Here is a 9,273-nt window from a genome sequence, read left to right as displayed (position 1 = left end):
ATATATAAAAATGCAGGCCAAAACAAAGCAATCAAATATTCTTTATTTAAGTTATTATTACGAATCTACTATTATTTGAAAGACAAAGAAGTAAGAGAAAACATATAAGAGCTGACTTCATTATTAATCAAACTGCATTGCGACTGCACGGTGGCATCGAATTAATGCAGTCGAGACGAAGATCTGAAAAATCCTGAATAAAATAAGAAGAAGTAGGAGGCGCTTTTACGACAGATATTGAGTGGTGGGATGGGCCTAACATGCGCAAAGACGAATTACCCTACATTATTAACACGTTGCACTATTATTAACCTATTCCATGACCGACACTTTCATCCGATGACCTTAAAACATAAAACGATCGTTAATTAAAGTTATTAAAACAAGTTTACAAGCCATCGTGGATATATAATTACGCAAAACGTTACGCCGCTGGGCGTGACATCACAAATCAGTCCGGTCGGGCTGAAGACAACACGTCTAATGGCTATCTCTTTTTATGCCTTATGTGAGACAGGGAGGGACGTACGAGCAGGCTGGTGCTGATCGTATTCTGTCGAGGGTGTCGCCATTTTCGTTTTGACGAATATTGACAGCACGGCAGACAGATAGTGGCGCGGTCGTCGACGCAGCGTCTGCCAGAGTATTTTTATTTTGATTGTGAATCATTCAAATTGACTTAATTTATTTAATCGCAGTGTATCCAATAGTGATTAAGTTTGTATTTACAAAACAATAACTCGTGACGAGTAATAGATCGATTGAGCGGTAACGATATTTGGTGCTAACCTCCTTCTTTTTTTACTTGTGTTTTGAGAACTGCAAGACGTGATCGATATGTGCAAGATGTATTACAGATGACTTTGCATCAAATTTAGCATCGTGTTGATTATCTGGTGAGTATTTCTATAAAAAAATTGTGAACAAAAGCAAAAATCATTGACGAAAATCATGTTTTGTCGATTTCTGTAATAAAGAGTAAGTTTTATTCTGAGTCAATGAAACGAACGATTGACTATTCGAATATTGTAAGGTATAAAATGGCACTTGTTCCTTGTTGCGGTAGCTCCAGTTTGTTTACGAACTGTCACGGCCAGTATACGGCCTAAGATATATTGCCTGGGTTGGCGACTATGCGTGAGCATTATGTTTAAAGTAAATTGGACCTTCGTACCTAGTATATTAAGTTGAAAATGCTGTGCAAAGTAACGCGATAACAGCCCGTGGAATTAATTTATCACACGCCGCGCTTGACAAGTTGAAAACATAAATTCGACCTTGGCGCACCACGTGGTTTGAAGTCGATGTTCTTTTCCTTTGAGTTTTATTAGTTAGAGGTAATCGATTTTTTGTGATTATTATTCAAAATTTTGACGTTTTCAAATACTGACATCACTAATCGATTTTGACGTTTGAATATTGTCACTGACAATTCTTTTTAAAGTTTTTAGGAGTTTTTAATTTTATATTTGAATTTAATTAATAGGTACCTTTATAAAATTGAGACGCATAAATATTAATAATTATTGGAATATCTAAATTTTAATAAATTGAGAAGAAAATTTACTGGCTCTTGCACTTTGCAGATTGGGGTAAGATTTAAGATAATTTTATGAATAATATAATCATTGGGGCCGATTCTCTTGTACACAATCTCTAAACTAAACTAAATTAACAGGTCTAAATCTAGTGCTATCCTTTTCCGTAAGCAACATTATAACATTACAGGGATAGCAATAGATTTATATGTGTCATTTTAGTTTAGTTTAGAGATTGTGTACAAGAGAATCAGCCCCATTAAGTACCTATTATTTACTAAATTGCTTTTGCTTTTACCATGCTTTTGTTTTTACATTTAACATGCACCAACTAGGTACCTACCTACGCAGGGGCGGTCTATGCATAGATAAGATACTTAATACTAGACACTGTGTGGTGGACTAAAGCTAACCTAAGGGCTGAAGCAGCATCAGGCAAATAAGGCCCTGCCAGTGGTTGCCTACTGGAGTCCACAAAGGAAATAAAATTGTTTAAAACTAGCTGCCCCAGCGAACTTCGTACCGCCTAGCAGTTGATTATTTTTCAGGATTTTTTTAAATCTTTCTGCCTAAGAACCATCCTCGTACTTCAAGGAATAATATAAAAAATTAATTAGCGAAATCAGTTCTGCTGTTCTCGAGATTTGCGATCAGCAACACATTCAGCGATTCATTTTTATATATAGAGAAGAAGATAAACAATCAGAAAATCTGCTGCTTACTGCATATTATAGAAATCGAAGAGAGCATGATTTCTTAAAGGCTTTTTATAAGACATACTTGCTATATGTTAAAGATTACCTCATATTCTCAATTTTTTTTAATTTCAAAGTAAAAACCCTTTGTAATTATAATTTTATTATCAGATGAGAATATTTAATCAATGTCTGATGATAATCTATGATGTTCAGGGATTGAAATAGGTCTTGCAATTTGGGGTGAACAACTCATCTAAATATATATAAGGAAAAGGTGACTGACTGACTGACTGATCTATCAACGCACACCTCAAACTACTGGATGGATTGGGCTGAAATTTGGCATGCAGATAGCTATTATTACGTAGGCATCCGCTAAGAAAGGATTTTTGAAAATTCAACCCCTAAGGGGGTGAAATATGGGTTTGAAATTTGTGTAGTACACGCGGACGAAGTCTCGAGAATAAGCTAGTTAAATATTGTGAGGAAACCTGCATGCAGGAGAGTTCTCCATAATGTTCTCAATCTGCATTTGACCAGTGTGGTAGACTATGGCCAAACCCTTCTCATTCTAAGAGGAGACCCATGTTCAGTGGGGATGGTAACTGGTAAGCTGGCAATGGATTGACCTTTAATAATAATAACAAAATGGCACCGATTCTGTGTTTTTCTCTAAACTAAATTTAGAGTATCTGCATCCTTTTCTTGACAATGCTAAAAGGGACAACATGAACTTTACATTTAAAGACTCTAAATTTTAGTGCACGCTACAACTTCAAACAGCAGGCTCGCGATTGCGCGCTAAAATCATGGGTTTCACCATCTAAAAAACTGTCAAACTGTGTCTGTCCTTTTAATATTACATTAGTAAGAATAGGATACGAATACTCTAAAATTAGGTTGTGCTCAGAATCAGTACCACTATTTACTTAAACATGCACTAATTATTCTGTTCCTGACAACTTCTTTTAGTCTATGGCCTCTTCAACTCAATGGCTGTAATTATCTATTTTCAATTTTGAAGTAAAAGAACAATTGACTTTACAAGAAAATGTATGGAATAATTTAAAAGCCATTAAGTTATTTGTAATCACACAATCCTGTCTGGATTCCTTTATCATTTCTGATAAGATAATATTTTGATAGCAGGCGCCAAAATTAAGTCTGACCTGTGAGTTTTATTGATACAAATAAGTATAGCATAGTTGGTCCACTTTGTGTTTTTTTGTTCGCTACTGATGTAGGTAAAGTGCATTCAAAATAAACTGGTGTGATTCCACTTGAGACCGTCATTAACAATAGGATTAAGTCGTGGCTGGAGAATTCAAAAGTATCAACACTATGAGGTTAAACCTGCTTCTTTAAAAATGAATGGGCTCTATGAGTGTTTGGTTTATTACCTCTATTGTTAAGTGGCATGTTGAATGTAATCCTATTGTTATTGCTAATGACGATCTCAAGTGGAATTGTGCCAGTTTATTTTGAATGCACTATAATTTAAGTGAGGCCTAGTTGTGGCATTGCATATCAGTTGATTGTGCTGCGTGCTGGGTACGCAACGTTCAATGTATGGGGTGGAGATCTGGATTCAGACCTTTCATGTTGTTGAGCGTCCAACTGCGTCCAAAGCGGTTTACGATTGACAGAAGTGCTGACACTGATGCATGTTCGTGTTGTTATTAAGGTGCTGATAGACTTGAGTATTCACTTGTAACAGAACATCGAGCATTCGCCGTTTTTATTTTTGTCGAACTGAACAACGAGCCGAGCCAAGCATCTAGCCAAATATTGCTACGAACATCTTGAGAATTCTAGCGAACGCTCTAACTAATCTGTTACGTCTTAGAAGCAAATCTGCTCGCTAGAATGCTCAATAGAATGCTCGCTAAAATGTTCTAGTATTTTCCTGTGATGTAACATTCGCTCGAATGCTCATTACAAGTGAATGCTCAAGTTTATCAGCACCTTAATGAAGCGCCCCATCTAGTGGAACATTTATATCACTGGCTATTACAATCTAAACTGGTTATATATCAGTTAAGTATTTAAATTACATTTTTACAAACAAATTTTAGCTTAGGTACCTTATAGGTACCTAGCCTACCTACCTGTTTGACTTTGAAAATTCAATTACCTAGGTGCACGTTATTGCACGTAGGTACCTATACCTAAATCTTATTTCAAACTACGGGATATAATAGTACACTAGCAACCTGATGGTTTGGGATGGCATTAGGTTTTTAAAAATCCCGTGGGAACTCTTTGATGTTCCGGGATAAAAAGTAGCCTATGTCACTCTCCAGGTCTTTATCTATACCCATGCAAAAAATCACGTCAATCCGTTGCACTGTTGCGACGTGAAGGACAAACCAACAAACAAACAACCTTTCGCATTTATAATAAGGGTACTGATATTCTTTTCTTTAAAAGATTATTTGCTTGACGGTAGTCATAAGACAAATGAGCAAAAAATTCCCAACAACTATAAAGCCGGTGATACACATGCTTCTTACTTGCACAAAAGCATGCCAGTTACAAGCAAAAACGAGCTACTCGCATGTGTGTAGAGATTCTGCCAGTAGCTCAAGTGCCAGTACAAGGCATACGAGGTAGATCGCAAGGGGTTTGATTTTTCCCCTTGAGAGGAAGTGGGACGGGAGACTCGCATGCTAGCTACAAGCACGCGAAACACGTCGTGAGGTGTTTGCTAGTAGATCGCACTCTAACAGCCGTACTCAGAGTCGCTAATCGTTACTTAAGATTGAGTTAAACGAGACAGTCGAGAGTCTCGTTTTAACAAAACTTAAGTAACGATCAAGCGACTCTGAGTACGGCTGTAAACCTGTGACAAATTCTTTTGAATTTTTGTGCTGGTTATTATTTTGTATTTTTTGGAGTATGCCTTAAGGCGTCTATTCCTTCCTATAAAAAAAATCTTTAGTATTATATTAGCGAGTTGTAATTGTAACACTTAATTTCTTCATAATTAATATTCACTTGTGATCTGCAACTCGCACGTCACTGGCACAGCAGTGGCAGCCTTACTAGAAACTGGCATACCAGACACAAGATGTGTATCACGCGCTGTACCTCGCGTGATAATTTACCAGCACCTAGCGTACCATTCACTAGCATGTGTATCACGGGCTAAAGTAACTACCTAAAAATAACTAACATCAGCTTAACTATCTAGAATCCTTGATACTTGGTTAAAAGTTTTTCAGCAGACTCCAAATAGCATTCAAACATTTAAAATTTAAATTAGCTAAACAATTAAACAAAACAAATTGAATCAGCAGAATATTGTCTACGTCTTAATTCGCAAGTTCATTGACTTTTAGTTTAATTTAAAGTGCTGCAATTTAGTTTAATTTAAAGTAGGTATTCTTGAATGCAATTAGCCAGATAAAATCTGTGATCACGGGAATCGAATAATGTCGAAACCTCTACTTTTATTACACTTCATTGTCTTATCAGGTGAACCATCTAGATGTCTGCATGTAGTATCAAAAATGATCAATAGTCTGGCTTCATCATCATTGTAATCTTTTTTATTCCATTTAAGTTAACCCTTGTCTGTAATCTCACCTGATGGTACGAGAAGTAATGATGTAATGTAATGAGCTTAGAGGTGCGTTCCCGGCATCGAACCCCCGACCTCCGATTAGAAGACGGATGTCTTAGCCACTAGGCTAGCACAGAATAGTTCAAATTCAACTATTTTCAAATTGAAGAAAACTTATGAAGAATTTTACTGAGAAAGATAAGAAGAACGATAACTGCAAAAGTGTCGCTACTAGATGGCATAAACAGTCGCTTCAGTACTGAGTGAACATACATATCACACATTTCGTCACTGGCAGCAAGCGTGCCGTGGCTTGGTGGTCAGAGCGTCGGGTGCAATCCCAGGAGACGCGGGTTCGATTCCTGCCGGTCCGCAATTTTTGATTCTTCTTCTTCAAGTGCCATCTCCTACCGAAGGTTGGCAATCATTAAGGCTAACTGGATCTTGTTTACTGCTGCCCTAAACAGTGATCTTGTACTCATGTTAAACCACTGGCGAAGGTTCTTGAGCCAGGATATTCGTCTACGGCCAGGTCTACGTCTGCCTTTTATCTTGCCCTGTATTATAAGCTGCAGTAGATCGTATTTTGGGTTGCGCATAACATGGCCCAGATATTCGAGCTTTCTCCTTTGCACACATTTAAGTAACTCAGTGGACTTCCCCATTATTTGCAGCACGGTGGTATTGCGTACACGATCTCTCCATGAGATTCGCAACATTCGCCTGTACACCCACATCTCGAACGCCTCCAGCTTGTTGCTCATCGCTTGCGTTAAAGTCCAGGCTTCGACTCCATACAATAAAACTGAGAAAACATAGCACCGTGCCAACCGCATCCGAAGCGGTATTTTTAAATTGCGGTCACAGAGAACTCTTTTTAGCTTTATAAAAGCGTTTCTTGCCTGTTCAATACGGCACCGTATTTCCAGACTGTGGTCGCCGGTTTCGTCAATCATGGTTCCCAAGTACCTATACCGTTGGACTCTTGGACAATTTTTGATATGTATTTAAAATTATTTAGAAACTAGCTGACGCCCGCGACTTCGCGTGGATTTAGGTTTTTAACAATCCCGTGGGAACTCTTTGGTTTTCCGGGATAAATTCCTATGTCACAGCTCCAGGTCTTTATCTATACCCATGCAAAAAATCACGTCAATCCATTGCACCGTTGCGCCGTGATTGAAGGACAAACCAATAAACCAACAAACAAACACACTTTCACATTTATAATAAGAGTACTGATTTCCTTGAAGTGTAGGTAAAACACTATCAAAATTAAGTATAAAATAAAAGGAAGAAGTTTAAGACTGAGCAAGGGAGACCCTAAATTTTTAATTTAAGGCAACCAGCAAAAGTATTTCACCCAAAAAATAAGATGAGAATTTTTAAAACAAACCCACTCCACATTTTGTCGCAAGTGCAGAAACCGAACGGAAAATTTAACGCAGCTTTCCCGCGAAAAAACCGCTTTGACAGCGAAAAAGGCGGGAACGGCCGCCATTACAGCCAAGTGACGCCTCGGCCAGCGGTGTAATTGGCGAGCGGGAGTTATGGACAGATTTTAATAACGTTCAACCTCAACTTATTGCTTGTTCGTCTTGAAGATTTTTGCTCGTAATTTACTGGTCCTTTTAGTATATTGTTGCATTCTAGAGCGCTTGTTTAACATTAAACCGAACATATTTACGGTTCATCATCATATTTAATGTTTTCAATAGCATGAGTGGTCCAGCTGTGATCTATCTCCATTCCAAATTTCATTCAAATCCGTTAAGCCGTTTTTGCGTGATTGAGTAACAAACATCAAAACTCCACACTTTCACATTTATAATATTATTAGGAATTAGGATTAGGATTATCGTCAACCGATAGACGTCTACTGCTGGACATAAGTCTCTTGTAAGTTTACTTCCACACGCCACGTTCTTGCACCACCTGTATCCAGCGACTCTGTGACTCCTTTGATGTCGTCTGTCCACCTAGTGGAAGGTCTTCCAACGCTGTGCTTTACGGTGTAAGGTCGCCATTCAAGCACCTTGGGACCCCAACGTCGATCGATTTGATTCCTTTATGAGACCTCAACGTCAAGCCGTTTAGCTTTTCGGTACGATGCCGAGTAGAAAGTAGAAACGGATCACGGGGCAGTTATGTGCCTATTGTCCAGTACGCGGCAGAAAGTAATGTACATCGGCCTTTAGAAGGAGATAGCAGATTTGTAGAGGATTGTCTCTGTCGTTGAGACCGACAAAATGTCATATAGGTATGAGTGACACTGACAGAAACAACGCTCTACAAAGCCGAAATGTCATTCTAAAGGCCGATGTAAATTTCTTTCTCACGCGTACCGTATTAAAATTGCCATACCACTTCGAGGTTACTGCGTTTTTTCATTCTAGACTGCATCATCATCATCATCATCAAACTATCGCCAGCTCACTACTGAGCACGGATATCTTAGAATGAAAAGAGTTTAGGTCACAGTCTATCATGCTTTGATGCTAGCCAAGTGCGGATTGGCAGACTTCACACACAATGAGAACATTATGGAGAACTCTCAAGCATGCAGGTTTCATCACGACGTTTTCCTTCACCGTTAAAGTGCTTAGAACGCAAGTTGGAGGTGCGTGCCCGGAATCGAACCCCTGAACTGCTATCTGCTGTACTATATGAGGCTGACGTCTATACAACCACTATAGAATGCAAATATTACATACATAATATTAAGCTACAAGCTGGAGAGTGACATAGGCTACTTTTTATCCGGAAAATCAAAGAGTTCCCACGGAATTTTTAAAAACCTAATTCCACGCGGACGAAGTCGCGGGATCAGCTAGTTAGGTAATATTTACTATCTCAACCGATATTAGTTTGGGAACTAACTATGTATAAAGTCTCTTTGACAATATTTCCAAAGTGTGCTCGAAAATTCACTTTCCTTTAGTTTTACCAAACGAAATTTGATAACGTTAGCTGTTCTGAAGTTGAACGTGTATGTGACGTAATCTGTTATAGAAGATTTATTCTGAGGGTAGTTTGAAAAATATAAGTATTGTAGTATAAAACCTATTACTTATTTGAGCCTTTATGCCTGAGTGATTTCCATATTAAATAAATAAAATCTTTTTTATTTAAGTAAACTTTCACAAGTGCTTTCGAATCGTCGGATGCATCTACCACTGGTTCGGAATGCCTTTCCTTCGGAGTACCTATTGTTCTCAAAGGTGTATAAAGTCTGCAAAACTGGACTTGGCGGTGTAGGAGAGCGGTAGGTACCTACTCCATTATGACAGGAGATCCGTCCTCAAAATAATGAGTCATCGATGGGATGATGATGATGATGATGATGAATAGTGTCAATATTTTAGTTTAGTTAAGTGATCTTGTCTTGTCTGGTAGAAAGATCAAAAATTAAGCGTTAGAAAGAGAGGTGTTAAAATTTTAGGCCGCAGTGCTGTACGTCTAACAAGAGTCA

The 9,273-nt window shown here is 38.2% G+C and overlaps 1 protein-coding gene across 2 annotated transcripts in view; it reads left to right on the top strand.

Annotated features, from left to right (window-relative positions):
- Positions 1–537: 537 nt before the first annotated feature.
- The window catches only part of LOC117985376 (homeobox protein PKNOX2-like), a 40,188-nt gene continuing 31,452 nt past the window's right edge, over positions 538–9,273 (top strand). The window contains exon 1 of one of the 2 annotated variants that reach the window (XM_034972077.2): positions 538–896. The gene's annotated coding sequence lies outside the window, so the exon portion shown is untranslated. Of the gene's footprint in view, positions 897–1,438; positions 1,593–9,273 lie in introns of those variants that run through there. The other variant, XM_069500854.1, reaches the window with a different exon arrangement.

Source organism: Maniola hyperantus, chromosome 9 (assembly GCF_902806685.2).
Source record: "Maniola hyperantus chromosome 9, iAphHyp1.2, whole genome shotgun sequence".
NCBI classification, from domain to species: domain Eukaryota; kingdom Metazoa; phylum Arthropoda; class Insecta; order Lepidoptera; family Nymphalidae; genus Maniola; species Maniola hyperantus.
This window is presented reverse-complemented; position numbering and strand designations above follow the sequence as displayed.